The sequence below is a fragment of the Onychostoma macrolepis genome, chromosome 22, assembly GCF_012432095.1.
Source record: "Onychostoma macrolepis isolate SWU-2019 chromosome 22, ASM1243209v1, whole genome shotgun sequence".
Taxonomy (NCBI): domain Eukaryota; kingdom Metazoa; phylum Chordata; class Actinopteri; order Cypriniformes; family Cyprinidae; genus Onychostoma; species Onychostoma macrolepis.
This window is the reverse complement of record NC_081176.1, coordinates 2,381,632-2,401,222: the sequence shown is the minus strand read 5'-3', so window position 1 is coordinate 2,401,222 and position 19,591 is coordinate 2,381,632. Positions and strand designations below refer to the sequence as shown.

At 39.1% G+C, this 19,591-nt stretch overlaps 1 pseudogene; it reads left to right on the top strand.

The window, feature by feature from the left end:
- Positions 1-506: 506 nt before the first annotated feature.
- LOC131530120 (myosin heavy chain, fast skeletal muscle-like) lies at positions 507-14,680 on the top strand (annotated as a pseudogene).
- Positions 14,681-19,591: the final 4,911 nt, after the last annotated feature.

The following is a 19,591-nucleotide window of genomic DNA, read 5'->3' as shown; positions in this document are numbered from 1 at the left end:
GTCGGCAGGAATTGTAGGTGGGGGGAGTGAATGTATAGCGCTCTCTACACCCTCAATACCACGACTGAGGTGCCCTTGAGCAAGGCAATGAACCCCCAACTTCTCCCTGGGAGCCGCAGCTTAAATGGCTGCTCCGGGTGTGTGTTCACTGCTGTGTGTGTGCACTTTGGATGGGTTAAATGCAGAGCATGAATTCCGAGTATGGGTCACCATACTTGGCTGTATGTCACATCACTTTCACTTTTAAATGAATCTTTGAAAATCGCCTATCCAAATAATGTGCTAATTAGCATGTTTCACGATGAATGCGGCTAAAATAAACAGTCCCTCAGAGAGCGGCTCAGAAGAGAGGGGCGGAGTCAGAAGAGCTCATTCAGATTTAAAGGAGAATGACGATATTGCTTGCTCTGACAAGAGCTGTTTTTGACAGGGTAAAAAAGGTGTTTTTTACACTACAATTGAGAAATTTTAACCAAACTGTTACAGACTTTTCATTAAGACCCTAAAGAATAATATCAACTTGTGGAAAATGGGCATAATATGACCCCTTTAACACATACACTCAGTGGAGAATCTGGTGCAGGAAAGATTGTCAACACCAAACGTGTGTCTGGACCGAAGAATGCAGAACCTGTCCCTGGAAAAATGCAGGTAACTAAACTAAACAATCAAATATCATCCAAGGTACAGTAACAGAAATATTCTACATGATAATTCCTTAAACACTCACCAGGGGTCACTAGAGGATCAAATCATTGCAGCATCCCTCTGCTGGAGGCTTATGGTAATGGAAAGACTGTGAGGAATGACAACTCCTCTTGTTTTGTAAGTTGCTGAGGTCAGATTAAGTGCATTATACAAATTCAGTTAACAATCCAGATCTGGGAAATTCTAAGCGGTTCTAAATATTTCCATCTCTGTAGGGTAAATTCATCAGTATTCACTTTGCAACCACTGGAAAACTGGCCTCAGATGATATTGAAACTTGTGAGGCATCATTGTTTTACGAAATATTTTTATTTGGATTCTAACAGGTGAATTCATCATCAGAACTCAACATTTTTTTTTTTTTTTTTTTTACTTTTTTTTTCTTTTCGAAAGATTTGCTGGAAAAGTTGAGAGTGACATTCCAGCTGTCGGCTGAGAGGAGTTACCACATCTTCTACCAACTCATGACTGGACACAAGCCAGAGCTGCTCGGTGAGAAATCTACAGGATTGTGTGCTTCAGTTATTTCCTTGTTTGAGAGCACCGTTAACATGCTGCACATCAACTCTTTACAGAGGCCCTGCTCATCACCACCAACCCTTATGACTATCCAATGATCAGCCAGGGTGAAATCACTGTCAAGAGTATCGATGACGTGGAGGAGTTCATTGCCACAGATGTATGTGGACAACTTCATTATTACTAGATCTGGTACTATTTCCAGATTTTATTAAATATATCTGAGCAAAACAGAAAAAAAAAACACAAAATATTAGATTTATTTGGTCTGTGTAAAAATAGACTGCCATTGACATTCTGGGCTTCAGTGCTGATGAGAAAATCAGCATCTACAAGCTGACAGGTGCTATGATGCATCATGGGAACATGAAGTTCAAACAGAAGCAGAGAGAGCAGCAGGCTGAATCTGATGGCACTGAGGATAAGATGTTCTATTTACATATCTAAACATTCTCTTTGTTAGTGACAATTTCTAAAAATGTTCTTCCTCAGTGGCTGATAAAATCGCCTACCTCATGGGCCTCAACTCTGCTGACATGTTGAAAGCTCTGTGCTACCCCAGAGTGAAGGTCGGGAACAAGATGGTGACCAAAGGCCAGACAGCACCATGTCATGTGATTCATGTGATGTGATGTGATTCATGCGATTCGATTCGATGTGATTCATGCGATGCGATGCGATAAAAGATAAAAGATAAAAAGTTAAGAAAAGCTGCCGCCGCAATAAGAGTGAGTGGATCGAGAAGAAAGGCAATGAAGCGCAAGAAGCCGCCGCCCGGAACAACACAAAGACGTTGTACAGAATCGTGTGAGAGCTGACGGGCCGATCAAAGATAACAGCAAGCCCCTGCTAACGAGGGATGAACAAGAGATGCGATGAGTCAAACATTTCAAGGAAATGCTCAACCAGCCGCTCCTGTCAACCACCTTCTCGGACGAACTGCTGACACCAGCGGACGATTTACATGTTGAGGTAAGGCCGATCACCATGGCGGAGATGACGACAGCGATACGGGCGCTCAAAAACGGCAAAGCAGTGGGGTTGGACGAAATCGCCCTCGAGATGGTCAAGTACGGAGGTCAAGACATGGCTAGGAAACTCACGTGCTTACTGAATGCCTGTTGGGCGCAATATAATAATAATAAAAAAACTTTATTAATATAAAAATATTTATATAAAAACTCTCTCAAAGTGCTTACCAAAACATACAGAATAAATACACTGAAAAAAGTCACAAATATGCTAACCGGAAAAAATATGTTTTAAGAGAGGATTTAAAAACACTGAAAGATTCAGCCTGTCTAATTTCAATGGGGAGAGAGTTCCAGAGTTTTGGCACCACAGAGGAAAAAGCACGATCACCCATAGACCGTAAACGAGTTACAGGAATAGTTAACAAGCCAGAATCAGACGAGCGGAGATTACGCCTTGGTTAAAAGTTCAGTCAGATATACAGGTGCTAATCCATGCAGGGCCTTGTAGGTAAGCATGAGAATTTTAAAATCAATGCGAAGCCTGACCGGAAGCCAATTCAGGGAATCCAAAATAGGAGAAATGTGTTCACTTGTCCTGGACCTTGTCAGGATTATGGCAGCTGCATTTTGAACATACTGCAATCTGTTTAGAATTTATTTAGAGACCCCCGCGAGCAGAGCATTACAATAGTCAATTCGAGAAAAGACAAACGTATTGATCAGTTTTTCAGCCACAGAGAAAGATAAAATGGGACGCAATCTTGCTATGTTTCTGAGGTGAAAAAAAATGATACCTTAACCGTGTTCTGGACGTGGGGATCAAAAGTCATGGATGGCAGTGTGGATCAGTTTCCTCTTTTCTGTAGCCATTGTCATACACCTCCTCTCTGGTCTCTTCTTCGTAGTTGCTGCCAAAGTGGAGCTCTAATGCCCTCTGGCAAGTTTTTAGTTGGCGATCAGGAAAGATCTGCTGCATCTCTGCAGCAGTGCAGAGACAGGAGCTCAGCTCTTGAATAAGCTAGTGGCCACTAACTCTGCATGTGGAGAAAGGTTCTTACAAGAGCACAATCGCCAAAACAAAAGTAGTCCTAAGACACCGCCTGCTATCCAGTACTTTGTCCCAATCACACAAATTATACATAAGGCATACAAAACACTCTCAAAAAGGCGTGCGTGAGGGTGTCTGTGTCATGCACAGAGCAGCGCTTCTAGAAACTCACTTACTCGATAGATTATAAATACTTGATAGAATAAACTTAGAAATGTCCCAAAAACATTCATAAGAGATGTTCATACTTCAGAAAGTAAAGTCTAATATCACTTCCACTGAATTTCTCAGGTGAACAACACAGTCTCGGCTCTCTGAAAGTCTGTCTATGAGAAAATGTTCCTGTGGATGGTCGTCCATATCAATCAGACGTTGGACAACAAGTGATGGACACTGATGGATTTGAGATCTTTGACGTGACCATCAGTTTTTAATGTCTCTGAAAGAATCAAGATAAAAGATAAGTTAGCAGTAAGAACTTGCATCTGTATAATTATCAGTTCAACAGCTTAGAGCAGCTTTGCATCATCTTCACAAATGAGAAACTGCAACAGTTCTTCAACCACCATGTGTTTGTTCTGGAGCAAGAGGAGTGCCAGAAAGAAGACATTGAATGGGAGTTCATTGACTTTAGTATGGACTTGGCTGCCTGCATTGAGCTTATTGAGAAGGTAAGAGGATATTCAGTAAATTAAATTTACTATTCACATTGTACCTGTACTTCAGTGTGAACATTTCATCAACAGCCAATGGGCATCTTCTCCATCCTTGAAGTGGAGTGCATGTTCCCCAAAGCAACAGACACAAGCTTCAAAAGCAAACTGAATGATCAGCATCTGGGCAAAAGTGCAGCTTTCCAGAAGCCCAAGCCTGTCAAAGGTAAGCCAGAGGCCCATCTCTCTCTGGTGCACTACGCCGGCACTGTGGATTACAACATTGCTGGCTGGTTGGACAAGAACAAGGATCCACTGAACGACTCTGTTGTGCAACCTTACCAAAAGTTATTGCTCAAAATGCTAGCCTTCCTGTATGCCGCGCATGCATGCACAGAGAGTATGAACATCTGCATTTCCTGAAATCCTTGGTGTTTTAATTACTTGCAAGACATTTTCACATAGTGATTTATTGAAGGGGTTAATGGAAATCAACATGAGATCAAGAACAACAAGTTTTTTCATTGAAATAAAACCGCTGAGGGCGGCAGTGGAAAGAAAGGCAAGAAGAAGGGTGGTTCCTTCCAGACAGTGTCTGCACTTTTTAGGGTAAAAAGATTCTTTCTTTAATGAAAGATGTGAGCTTATTCTAAATTAAAAATTAGACTAAAGACAAACAAATCCACAGGAGAACTTCAGTAAGCTGAAGACTAATCTGAGGAGCACTCACCCTCACTTTTTGCACTGCTTGATTCCTAATGAACCTAAGACTCCATGTAAACTTGATTCTTAAAAACTCAAATACATCACATTTTTGAAAATATCTCTGGAACCTTAAGAACATTTGCATTTCAGGTCTGATGGAGAACTTCCTGGTTATCCACCAGCTCAGGTGTAATGGTGTGCTGGAGGGTATCAGAATCTGCAGGAAGGGTTTTCCCCAGCAGAATCCTCTATGGTGACTTCAAGCAGAGGTAAGGATACCCTTTTCCAACCTCCTAATTGATGATTATGCACCATCTAATCACTACATATCTGTAAATCATATATTTGTACAGGTGTTCTTTAAAGCTGGTTGGGAACTCTCGAGTAAATGAAAGATGAGAAATTAGCATCGCTGGTTACCATGACTCAGGCTTCCTCGTGAGGAGAGAGTTTGTGAAGATGGTGGAGAGGAGCTGGGTGAAACTTATATTATTTGATTTGCAGGAAAACTACAGTTGTAGACTTTGGATAAAAATTAAAAAAAAAAAAAAAAAAAAAAAAACAGAAACTCCCTTCCACAGAGAGTCGAATTTTGCCATCCAATACAACATCAGCTCATTCATGAATGTCAAACATTGGCCATGGATGAAGCTCTACTTTAAGATCAAGCCTCTTCTGAAGAGTGCAGAGACTGAGAAAGAAATGGCAGCAATGAAGGAGAACTTTGAGAAAATGAAAGAAGATTTAACAAAGGCTTTAGCTAAAAAGAAGGAGCTTGAGGAGAAAATGGTGTCACTTCTTCAGGAGAAAAATGACCTTCAACTGCAAGTAGCATCTGTGAGTATTTTCAGCTCTTACTGATCCTAATATAGATCCTACAGCTATGAACATAAGTCATTAACTATATCCATGCCAATGAACAGGAATCTGAAAACCTCTCTGATGCTGAGGAAAGATGTGAAGGTCTCATCAAAAGCAAGATCCAGCTCGAGGCCAAACTCAAAGAGACAAACGAGAGACTGGAGGATGAAGAAGAAATCAATGCTGAACTGACTGCCAAGAAGAGGAAACTGGAGGATGAATGCATCGAGTTGAAGAAAGATTTTGGTGACCTGGAGCTCACCTTTGGCAAAAGTGGAGAAGGAGAAACATGCAACAGAAAATAAAGTCAGTATTTTTTTACATCGTCACACTGCTGATTGTAATTCAGTCTCTTGAAAATGAAACCAATAAACAATGCTTCCATTTAGGTGAAAAACCTGATGGATGAGATGGCCTCTCAGGATGAGAGCATTGCCAAGCTGACCAAAGAGAAGAAAGCCCTCCAAGAGGCACACCAGCAGACTCTTGATGACCTTCAGGCAGAGGAAGACAAAGTCAACATTCTGACTAAAGCCAAGTCAAAGCTTGAGCAGCAAGTGGATGATGTAAGTTATGGGCATGAGAATGAGACCAATCAATCAATGGGAACCAATGAGAAATAATACTGTTGTTATTTAATATTTTATTGCTTTGGTTTCTCTCAAAATAGCTTGAGGGCTCACTGGAACAAGAGAAGAAACTCCGTATGGACCTTGAGAGAGCAAAGAGGAAGCTTGAGGGTGATCTGAAACGGGCCCAGGAGTCCATAATGGACCTGGAGAATGAAAAACAACAATCAGATGAAAAGATCAAAAAGTGAGCAGACATTAAATGTTTGAAATTTACACAAAATAAGTATTTGGCACATTCTACAAAACATACTTTAAAAACAGGAAGGACTTTGAGATAAATCAGCTTCTCAAGATTGAGGATGAACAGTCTTTGGGAGCACAGCTTCAGAAGAAGATCAAAGAACTTCAGGTAATGCTAACCAACATTTTCTATGTGAAACTGTGAAGTTGCTAAGCAAATGCACATTACAAATGTCACAAAAGGTTTTTTTCCTCAATTAGGCCCGTATACAGGAACTAGGGTTATACTTTATTTTGATAGTCCACTTTAGACATTCTACTAACTATAAGTAACTTTGGAACTACACATCAACTAATTCTCATTCATTTGCAACTACTAACTCTCAGTAGGGTAGGTTTAGGGTTAGTAGAATAAGTTGACATACTTGCAAAGTTTCTCATAGTCAATATGTTGTATGTTGTGGACCCATCAAAATAAAGTGTTAGAAGATATTAAGCAAACAGTCTACTAATTCTCTAATGACTGCAAGTTGACATGTAGTTGCAAATTTACTTACTGTTAGTAGAATGTCTAAAGTGGACTATCGAAATAAAGTGTTACCGGAACTAGAAGAGGAAATTGAGGCAGAGCGAGCTGCTCGTGCTAAAGTGGAGAAGCAGAGAGCTGATCTCTCCAGGGAACTTGAGGAGATCAGTGAGAGGCTTGAGGAAGCTGGTGGTGCCACTGCTGCCCAGATTGAGATGAACAAGAAGTGTGAAACCGAATTCCAGAAGTTGTGCCATGATCTGGGAAAGTCTACCTTGCAGCATGAAGCTACAGCTGCAGCAATTAGAAAGAAGCAAGCAGACACTGTGGCTGAACTCAGAGAACAATCGACAACCTCCAGGGGGTCAAGGAGAAGCTGGAGAAGGAGAAGAGTGAATACAAGATGGAGATTGATGACTTGACAAGCAACATGGAGGCTGTGGCTAAAGCAAAGATACAATCTTGAAAAAATAATCTTTAAGAATCAGTTAATTTCTACTTTCACAAAACTACTATAGCCACAGCCATATCACCCTGCAGCCCAAGACTGGTTGCCCACTGAAGCTAAGCAGGGTTGAGCTGGTCATGAAAAAGGGTTTTATTAATCAAAATATAAATTATTCGAGTATAATCAACGTGAATATAGCCATTTATTTATCAACTTATTCTACTATTAGAATAATGTGTATTTGCCTGCATGTATAGAAATCTGTATGAGAAGTGCAGACATAGGGTGAAGCTGCTTGCCCCGTTTTTCCTTGAGGCAAAACATATGATGGGGCCCTTACTTTCACAGAACATAAAATTAAGGCCTCCTGACTGCAGGAGACAATAGAATTCTCAGGACAAATGCCGCTAATCCCAATAACAGCTCCAGTGTGTCTAAAAATAAAAATAAAAGTGTAACAATGCCCATTCTTGTGTCAAATCAGACTCCTGTTAATTTGTTAAGGAGAGATGCATTATGTAAATTGGGGCTATAAATTTGGTGTTCTCCTGAAGGAGTGTATATAGAGACAATGGGAATAGAAACTCAGATGATGGTTTTAGAGCCAAAAGCAAATGTTTATTGGATAGGACAGATAGAACCAGATGTGAGAGACAATTAATAAAATGGGGAAAGTTTACTGAGGCACAGATTCCAGAAGCACAGTTACCATCATCAGAATTTCATTGTACAATGATATATGATCCTGAAAGAGACGGAAAAATGGAAGAGAAATGGCAGGAAGAAACTAAAGGACCAAAAAATTAATAATTTCACAGCACATTATAATAGGTAAACAGGGAGCAGTATACCTGAAAATGAATTTGTGAAAAAATGGCTCAATGTAACAGATTTTGTGCCACATGTGTCTTTATACAGTATGTAGGAAAAAATTGGGAAGCAAAAGATTTATGACTAATAATGAAAAAGGTAGAACAAAGCAAATGGGAACCAACAGAACATCCATTGATTTTTCATTCAGCTGACAAAAATTACGTCAAAATTTTGTGTGCAACCAATTTAATGGGAATTCCTCAGGAAGCAGTTATCAGTCAAAAGAAACTGACGTAGATGACTGCAACATCCGAATTGATAGACACTACTGACACTAAACTATTGAAGGACGTAGAGCATCAGGTACCAACTGAACTATGGTCTCAACATGACTCAGATGTAGGAATGATAAAATCAGCAAACCCAGTGAGAGTACAACTTAAGCCAGATGCACATCTGCCCAGAAAGTCGCAATACCCTTTGTATCCTGATGCTGAAGCAGGTATTAAAAACACCATTGAAAGTTTACTGAAGGCAGGAGTATTAATAGAAACAAGTAGTTATTGTAACACTCCAATTATGCCTGTGGTCAAAGCAGACAAAAACAGATGGCGTCTTGTTCATGACCTACGAGCAATCAATGATATAGTAGAGAATTTGCCAGCTGAGGTACCAAACCCGCACACACTACTGACGAATGTCCCTCCTGATGCAAAATACTTTACAGTAATTGATCTCTGTTCGGCCTACTTCAGTGTTCCACTAGCAGAGGAGAGTAGATATTTATTTGCATTTACATATGCAAGTAAACAGTATACCTACACCAGAATGCCTCAAGGGTTTAAACATTCACCACATACATTTAATCAAGTACTTAAAGCTGATTTAGAGGATCTTATGATAGATAGTACTCTGTTACAATATGTAGATGATTTGATTATTTGTTCCACATCACTAGAACAATGTCATAAAGACTATTAAATTCCTAATGAAATTAGAACAAGGAGGTCACAAAGTATCCAAAACCAAAATAGAGTATTGCCAGCCTCAAGTTGAATACTTAGGATGATTGATTGCATTTGGCACATGGGCACATACAACTACAGCTCAATTGGAAGGCATAAGTAAAACACCACTGCCTCAAACAGTAGGACAAATGACTTTTCTAGGGATGACTGCTTATTTCTTACTACAGTACAAAATTGGAAAATGTAACTTAGGGTTTCCCACCATGCTACCAACAAGGCCTTGCAGCAGTATATTATGCATATGAGAAAACATCCACAATAACCATGGGGTACCCAGAAACCATTTATACTCGTCACAAAATTGTAGAGTTAGTAGAACAAGGGAAATTTGTTCTGACTCAAACCTGAATTCTAGCTTATTTATCATTACTTACATATCCAGGTGTTACTATTAAGCGATGTCATACAGTTAATCCAGCTGAATTAATTCCTTTGGCTTTTGAAGGAAAACCTCATGATTGTGTGACTGATTCATTTACATTTACTATATTACGACCAGATCTTGAGTCTACACCAATCCCTGAGGCAGAAGTCACTTACTTTGTAGATGGTTCTAGCTTTAGAGATCATGTAGGAAATCATACAGGATATTCAGTAGTGAAGGACAACAAAGAATTTGTGCCGGTGATATCACAACATTGTGTACAGCCTTGCTCTGCTCAATTAGCAGAATTAAAAGCTCTCACAGCTGCATATCAATTGGCAAAGGGACAGACAGCCAATATTTTCACTGATTCAGCATATGCTCATGGTGTATGTTGTTAGTCAAGTCATCTTTATTTATAAATAAAGATGACTTGACTATGTAATTTATTTGGAGCAGTATGGAAACAGAGGATTCAAAAAAAGTGACGGGACTCCCATACAACATTTTGAACAAATAGGTCAATTAATTTCTGCTATGATGCTACCAAAAAGACTAGCGATAATCAAGCAGTAGCAGTATTAGCACCTGTAGTTCTTATAGAACCTCAACTCCAATTGGACGATATTATTCAAATTCAACAACAAGCAGGCCCCTATGAACACTCAATGTGGTACCAAAGGGGAGCCAAAAAAAGACACGCAAGATATTTGGCGTACACATGAAGGGCAAATTGTTGCCCCAACTTCACTTTTGAATATTTTCATTTACAATGTGCATGGTTTTGACCATTGCGCAAGGGGGGGAAGTGATAAGGAAAATTAAACAGCAAGGATATTGGTCTCCTTATTTACATGCAATGGTAGGTGAATTTCTGGCCATATGTGAAGTTTGTGCCAAAAACAATGTGAGAAAAGGAATAACACCACCAATAGGCAATATACAAGTACCAGAAGAACCATTCCAGCATTTGGTAATGGACTATGTGGATACAATAAAGCGAGTACAAGGCAGTACCATCAGCAGATCAGGAACATTAATTAAATTTCTAACAAGAGAAGTAATTCATAGATTTGGAATACCATCAGAAATAAGTTATTCATAAGTAATTCCAGATAATGGATCGGCATTCATACAAAAAAAAAAAAAAAAAAAAAAAAAAAGTACTGCGACAATTGAGAATAAAGCAGAGTCTAGGATGCATTTACCATCCACAATAACAAGGGGTGGTAGAGACTAATGAGCCATCGCATGCAAACTAACAGAAACACACATTTAACACCGCATGAAATGCTCACGTGTCGACCCATGCCTGTGCCATATTGCAGAGGTCCCTACAAAGGACCTCCTCTAGAGCAATTGCAAATGGAACTTCGATCTTATATGAAGAAATTAACTGCCATCCATAAAGCTATCCATTTACAGGAAACAAGAAAAGAGCCCTGTGAAGAAACAGAGTTGGAATGTCCAATGGTTCCAGGTGATCAAGTATGCCTGATGGTATTCCGGAGAAAGTGGAATGAGCCCAGGAGAGAGGGACCCTACAAAGTGGTGAAAGCTACTCCAACAGCAGTCCAAGTGGAGGGAAGTACAACGTGGTATCATCTAAACCACTTGTTACATCCTAAGAGTGTCTAGGGGTTGTTTTACCAGAACGTAACAAATTAAGTGTTTAAAGAGCATTTGTCTGGGCCCTGTCACAGCACCACAACAACAGTATCTGTTTTAACAGATTTATTAGAGGCTAACAAAGTGTAGCCGGGCTTTCTTTGAAACAATGTACAAGTTGGGGGATAAAGACTTCAGAAGGGGGCAAGGCCAAAATAACAAACAAAAGTGGAGTCTGACTTGAGTTAAAATCTTACTAAGTCTCGCAAAGAAAAGAAAATCAACAACAGAATGTACACTTACTCCCTGCCTAACCACAAACCAGGAGAAACAGGAGGTTACAAAATAAAAGGCGCCCACCTCCCTACAGTTCCAATAAAAAGAGAATGGTAATCGAAACAGAACAAACAATCAGATGAAAACGGCTTAACAAGGGAAAACAAGGAACTAAGGTACTTTGTCACAACAAAGCAACAGAACTCTTAACTTAGGGGCTTAACAGAACTAGAGCATTCAATAAAAAACAAACAACTACAACAACCACATTCTTAAGCCAAAGGGTAAAGATGTTAACAATCATACAGCTCCCCATAAGACGGGCCACAGCTTCAATAACTGGACTGGGCAGCCACAGACCATGCTCTGGAGAAGAATTCTCATCTGCTGAGAGTTGTGCTCCGCTTTTATGCTGCTTCCCTCCTGGGTGGTAAACAGGTGCAGCTGGGAGAGCAATCAGGCTACCTGCCAGAGTGGAGAGTGGGAGGAGCCAGGGAAGAGCAGGAAACATACACAACTACAGATGAAAACAATACCATGAAGTCATTACAAAAAGAAAATATATGTCTTAAGACGTAACACACTTTACTAGAATGAGCTTGTACGCCAACTTAATGACATAAATGCCCAGAAGGCAAAGCTCCAAACTGAAAATGGTATGTAAACACTCAATATACCATACACACAAAAAGCACAGAACTGCGAAAAAAGTGATTCAAAAACCCAGTACTGAAATCATACAACTCTTTCGTGACTCTGTCATAAATCATACGTTGTCTCATACTAGGTGAATTTGGCCATCAATTGGAGGAGAAAGAAGCTCTTGTTTCTCAACTGACAAGAGGCAAACAGGCTTACACTCAGCAGGTTGAGGAACTCAAAAGACATATTGAGTAAGAGGTTAAGGTGTGTACCTACAAAAAAGATTACCTTATCAAGTACTATATATAGCTAAGATTATAGGTGTGTACAACAGGAATGCAAACATTTTCACTTAAATGTTTTTCTGACTTTAAGGCCAAGAATGCTCTGGCCCATGCAGTTCAGTCTGTCTGCCATGACTTCTGATGAGGAGCAGGAGACTAAAGCTGAACTCCAGCATGGGATGTCTAAGGCCAACAGTGAGCCATCCAATGCACTGAGGAGCTTGAGGAATCCAAGTAAGTACAGCAAAGAACAATGTCTTCGGCACCCTACATTTAATATAACAAATATTATTAAGATTTCATAATTTCATACCACTTTCTTCAGGAAAAAGCTTGCCCAGCGTCTGCAGGTTGCTGAAGAATCCATTGAAGCGATGAACTCCAAGTTTGCCTCTCTGGAAAAGACCAAACAGAGACTGCAGGGTGAAGTAGAGGACATCATGATTGATGTGGAGAGGGCAAATGCATTGGCTGCCAACCTTGACAAGAAGCAGAGAAACTTTGACAAGGTGAGAAGGCTGTGGATTATCTTTAAATCTATACCTTGATCCATGGACTTGGCTAATTAACAATGACTACCATTTTCTTCAGCTCCTAGCAGAGTGGAAACAAAAGTATGAGGAACGCCAGGCTGAACTAGAAGGTGCTCAGAAAGAAGCTTGTTCACTCTGCACTGAGCTTTTCAAAATGAAGAACTCCTATGAAGAAGCTCTTGACCAGTTTGAGACCCTAAAGAGGGAGGACAAGAATCTGCAACGTAAATGGCACTTTTTTGTTCAAAAAGCATTTTAAAAAGATGCATTAAAATAGAAAGTTTTACAATTCCACTATTTAAAACCCTTTAGAGGAGATTTTCTGACCTCACACAGCAGCTTGGAGAGACTGGAAAGAGCATTCATGGACTGGAAAAGGCAAAGAAGTCAGCGGAGTCTGAGAAAGCAGAGATCCAGACTGCACTTGAAGAAACTGAAGTACTGTTACTTAAAATTGTCAAATCAATTAATTTCTTAACAGTGCATTACATTATTTTCCTGTGAGCTTGATACGATTCCAAGATTCTTCGTGTGCAACTGGAACTGAACCAAGTGAAGAGTGAGATTGACAGGAAGCTGGCTGAGAAGGACGAGGAGATAGAACAGATCAAGAGGAACAGCCAAAGAGTGATCGATTCCATGCAGATCACTCTGGACTCTGAGATCAGAAGCAGAAATGATGCCCTGAGAGTCAAAAAGAAGATGGAGGGAGATCTGAATGAGATAGAGATCCAGCTGAGTCATGCCAACCGCCAGGCTGCTGAGGCCCAGAAACAGCTCAGGAACGTCCAAGGCCAACTTAAGGTATCTTTCTGTAGAATGTGGAATTGCAACACATATTAAATATTTGATAATATGAATATGACACATGAAGTAATAAGCTGATGCAAGCAGAGATTGAGGAGCTGAGAGCTGCACTGGAGCAAACAGAGAGAGGCCGCAAAGTGGCAGAGCAGAAGCTGGTGGATGCCAGCGAGCGTGTGGGACTGCTGCACTCACAAGTACAGGAAAAACTAGGTAACACTTTATTTCGATAGTCCACTTTAGACATTCTACTACCAGTATTTAACTTTGCAACTACATGTCAACTAGCAGTCATTAGAGTATTAGTAGACTGTCTGTTTAATATTTTTAAACACTTTATTTTGATGGGTCCACAACATACAACATACTGACTATGAGAAACTTTGCAAGTAGATGTCAACTTGCTCTACTAACCCTAAACCTACCCTAACAGTCTGCTCTGAGAGTTAGTAGACACAAAGTTGCAAATTAATGAGAATTAGTTGACATGTAGTTGACATGTAGTTAAAAAGTTACTTATAGTTAGTTGAATGTCTAAAGTGGACTATCGAAATAAAGTGTAACCAAAAACTATACTTGTAGCAAATTCAGGTTAAATGATAACCAACTTTTAGTTAAATGTACACTAAACTACCTGCTTGTATCCCACAGAATACAAGTCTTATTAACACCAAGAAGAAGCTGGAGGCTGACATGCCCTTCAAGGTGAGGTGGATGATGCAGTCCAGGAGGCCAGAAATGCAGAGGAGAAGGCCAAGAAGGCCATCACTGATGTGGGTGTTTACTTTCGGTTTCTTTGTTCTAAATTAAACAGTAATTTGACTTTGTTTAGCTGCATGTGGTAACAAAGGAAACATTCATGGAAGGCATTTCTGTCTATATTCATTCTGTCTAGTTCATTTGAATTGGCTTATATTTCAGGCTGCCATGATGGCAGAGGAGCTGAAGAAGGAGCAGGACACCAATGCTCACCTGGAGAGGATGAAGAAGAACCTGGAGCTGACTGTCAAAGACCTGTATCACCGTCTGGATGAGGCTGAGAGTCTGGCCATGAAGGGTGGAAAAAAAACTTAATATACATTGCTTAAGTTATATGTATACACACACACACAATTCTGGGATTGAATGAAAACAGCATGTAACTTGATTTTTCTTTTCTGTTACTGAAGAGTAAGGATGAAGAATGAAGATGATACATCACACCACATCTACAAGCAAGCATACTTGTGTCTTAAATGTCCATTAAATGTATTTCTCAAGGCACTCCCTGTTTATGTCTATCTTTCGGATGATATGTTAAACCGAGGTCCTGACTCTCTGTGGTCATTAAAAATCCCATGACACTAATCGTAAAGAGTAGGGGTGTAACCCCGGTGTCCTGGCCAAATTCCCTCCACTGGCCCTTGTCAATCATGGCCTCCTAATTATCCCCATCCACTTGATTGGCTCTATCTCTCTCTCCTCTCCACCTGTAGCTGGTGTGTGGTGAGCGTACCGGCGCCGTTGTCCTGTGGCTGCCGTCGCATCATCCAAGTGGATGCTGCACACTGGTGGTGGTTGAGGAGAGACCCCCCCACATGATTGTAAAGCGCTTTGGGTGTACGGTAATACACAATAAAAGCACTATATAAATGCATCATTCATTCATTCAATCATGTCATTTTAGCTAAACTGGTAGATCATGGAGCCAACAATGCCAAAATCATCTTGGGATGTTTGAACTAATAGAAGAATAATAAATACATTAAATTGTACAGATTTAAACATACTTTTACACAAATACTTCAATTAAAAAAATTAGCTGAATTACTAAACCATTATAACTGCATCTTTCACACATACACTGATCAAAATTATAAACGCAACACTTTTGTTTTTGCCCCCATTTTTCATGAGCTGAACTCAAAGATCTAAGACTTTTTCTATGTACACAAAAGGCCTATTTCTCTCAAATATTGTTCACAAATCTGTCTAAATCCGTGTTAGTGAGCACTTCTCCTTTGCCGAGATACTCCATCCACCTCACAGGTGTGGCATATCAAGATGCTGATTAGACAGCATGATTATTGCACAGGTGTGCCTTAGGCTAGCCACAATAAAAGGCCAACTATGACTACAAAATCATAGTTGGGTTTTTCCCAAACTATAATTCCTGACTACAATGTTTGAAATCGTGTAAAACATTTTGAATATGATAGGCAATTCATTGTATTTAAATGTCTTATGGCGTGATGATGTTTTCATGTTCTATATAAAACAATAAAAGTAATATGAGTGTACACTGTAACATGATGAATGCTACGAGTCTAAGTATGTTTAGTACATGTTTATTATTAATAGCCTACTCTGTTCAGAAATAGATTTTAATAACATGCTAAACAATAATAATTAGATTCTCAGATATAAGATTTCTTTCCTTTTTTTATGATAGTACAAAACATGTGTGAGTCTATGGCTACAGAACCTATACATACATACAAACAGGTGCATCTCAATAAATTAGAATTTCATGGAAAAGTTCATTTATTTCAGTAATTCAACTCAAATTGTGAAACTTGTGTATTAAATAATTTCAATGCACACAGACTGAAGTAGTTTAAGTCTTTGGTTCTTTTAATTGTGATGATTTTGGCTTACATTTAACAAAAACCCACCAATTCACTATCTCAACAAATTAGAATACTTCATAAGACCAATAATAAAAAAATAAAAAATAAAAACATTTTTAGTGAATTGTTGGCCTTCTGGAAAGTATGTTCATTTACTGTATATGAACTCAATACTTGGAAGGGGCTCCTTTTGCTTTAATTACTGACTCAATTTGGCGTGGCATGGAGGTGATCAGTTTGTGGCACAAAAAAAAAAAAAAGCTGGTCAGCAGAAGGAAGCATGAAGTGCTCCAAAATTTCTTGGTAAACGGGTGCAGTGACTTTGGTTTTCAAAAAACACAATGGACCAACACCAGCAGATGACATTGCACCCCAAATCATCACAGACTGTGGAAAATTAACACTGGACTTCAAGCAACTTGGGCTATGAGCTTCTCCACCCTTCCTCCAGACTCTAGGACCTTGGTTTCCAAATTAAATACAAAACTTGCTCTCATCTGAAAAGAGGACTTTGGACCACTGGGAAACAGTCCAGTTCTTCTTCTCCTTAGCCCAGGTAAGACGCCTCTGACGTTGTCTGTCGTTCAGGAGTGGCTTAACTAGAGGAATATGACAACTGTAGCCAAATTCTTCGACAAGTCTGTGTGTGATGGCTCTCGATGCCTTGACCCCAGCCTCAGTCCATTCCTTGTGAAGTTCACCCAAATTCTTGAATCGATTTTGCTTGACAATCCTCATAAGACTGCGGTTCTCTCAGTTGGTTGTGCATCTTTTTCTTCCACACTTTTTCCTTCCACTCAACTTTCTGTTAACATGCTTGGATACAGCACTCTGTGAACAGCCAGCTTCTTTGGCAATGAATGTTTGTGGCTTACCCTCCTTGTGAAGGGTGTCAATGATTGACAATGATGTCTTCTGGACAACTGTCAGATCAGCAGTCTTCCCCATGATTGTGTAGCCTAGTGAACCAAACTGAGAGACCATTTTGAAGGCTCAGGAAACCGTTTTGAGTTGTTTTGAGTTGATTAGCTGATTGGCATGTCACCATATTATAATTTGTTGAGATAGTGAATTGGTGGGTTGTTTGTATTTTATTGAATCAGATACCAGCACCAGATGTACCCTGATGTCTCTTCAAACTGTTTTCCTCTGAGAATGCTGTACCAACATCAGATGTTCAACTACACTGATATTCTATGTTAAAACAAGCTCCTTTTCTACTGATTATGTTTTTTTCTTCTTGAATCCATGGAAAGAAGCAGAAACTTAAATAACACACGTAAATATCAGGTATGATTTACTTGTTTCACTTGTTGAACAGAATCTGTTGCAGGAATGACTCAAAGTCTGTTCACATCTCTGTGGTTAGATCAGTGTGCACAATAATGTGTCTCTGACCTTCATTATGTATGTTTTGATTATACTGTGTTGTAAATAAAATACAAATAATTTAAAAAAAACTTTTTTTCAATCTCCTCACATTCTCTCTTACCTGCCTCAGAGTCACAGTCACACTGATGGGCCATTAGGGGCCATTAGGGGAGGGCCCTTTGTCTCTCAGGCGAGATTCACTTAATATTCATGGCCATTGCCACTCCCTCATATATAGACCCTCGATCACAAAACATGTCTGGATAAATTTAAATCAATATATTGTTTTCTGTGAATGAGTAAGCAGAATGATTTTCACATAATTCTGAAGTAAATATTCTAGCCTACAAGACTGATTACTCAAAAGTCTTATTCAGAACTATTTAGTGTGGGTTTTAAGGCCTTATTTCAGCTACATTTTTTGGTTTCACTTTATTTTGATGGTCCCTTTAACACATTCTATTGACTATAAGTAATGTTTCACCTACATTTCTACTGACTCTCATTAGAGTGTTAGTAGAGTATTAGTTGACTGGTAGGGTTAGGGTTAGATTAAGTTGACACGTTCTTGCAAAGTTACTTATAGTCAGTAGAATATCTGTTGGGAGACCAACACAATAAGGAGTTAGTAGATATGAAGCAGACAGTCTACTAATACTCTTATGAGAGTTTGTTGACATGTAGTTGCAACATTACTTAGTGTCAACAGAATGTTCAAAAGGGACCATCAAAATAAAGTGTTACCCATTTTTTCCCCAAAACTTACTAACCACGCATAATATTTTTTTTTCTAAAAAATGCAAACATGTACATCCATCTTGGTCACATATTATTGTAGCACAGTTTGAGCTGAATACAAAAAAATTACATAGTATGGTAGGTCAATAGTATGTTTTAAGTAGCTGAAATAAGCACAAATATCAGGGCATGTCAAAACATCTCAAGGGTCCCAAAATGACCTCAGACCCCAGAGGGTTAAATTAACCAAATGCACATAACATTGTGTGAAAATCAATTTTCTAAATATGATTGGCTGCTTTTTATTCTAGGGTGAAGGGTTTCTGAAGAGCACTCCAAACTGCTATGGGAATACACTGGCCAAGTATCTTAATGTTGAGCAGCAAGCTCATTGGCTGCTGATGTAACAGAAAACATTTGGCTGCAACATGTGAATAATGATTTTTGATTACATCAGATTGAGTTAGGACCTATTGGCCTGCACCATCTAGAGCCAGATCTCACCCTATGGCAAGCCATTTTAACATTTAAAAAAATTTTTTTGACTATCCATAAATATAATTTCGGATAGTCACAATTGTAATTCGGATAGTCATAATTATAATTTGACTAGTCACAATGACAATTAGAGATATCTGCAATTATATAATTGCACTAGTAAGAAATCGAATTAGAGATATCGCTAAATACTTTATGACTAGTCAAAAGTTCATTTAAGATATCTCTAATTACATTAGAGATATCTTCAATAGCGCGTCATACATCTGCAAATGTAATTAGAGATATCTCTAATTCAGTTTCAACTAGTCACAAATATAGTTTAAGATATCTGAATTGCAATTGCTCCTAGTCGAATTGCTGTTGTGTGACATCAGAATACATTTACTCAGCTCCTCCCAGAGCTCCTGTTAACAACATAATAAAAGCCTGCTTTTGTTGTCATGGAGAGAAAAGCTACTGGATGAAGTGCTTCATGGATTAATAAATAAATTTGAATGCAGCCTTATGTGGTAAAAGGTCTCAAGCGTGCATGTATGTATAGTGCTGTGATTTTAATTGAATCATGCTGCAAAACGGACCAAATGCAGTGTAATGTTCAATAAAGGCAGAAAACCTCAAACTGCTCGTCTGAATTTATGTATTAATATTTAGACATAATGAAAAACAAATAGAATTATACAAAAAAAAAAAAAAACACACACACATGAAAATAGTACAAATAAACGCATGACGGACAAGAACAATGCCTCAATCAGATGCAGTCAAA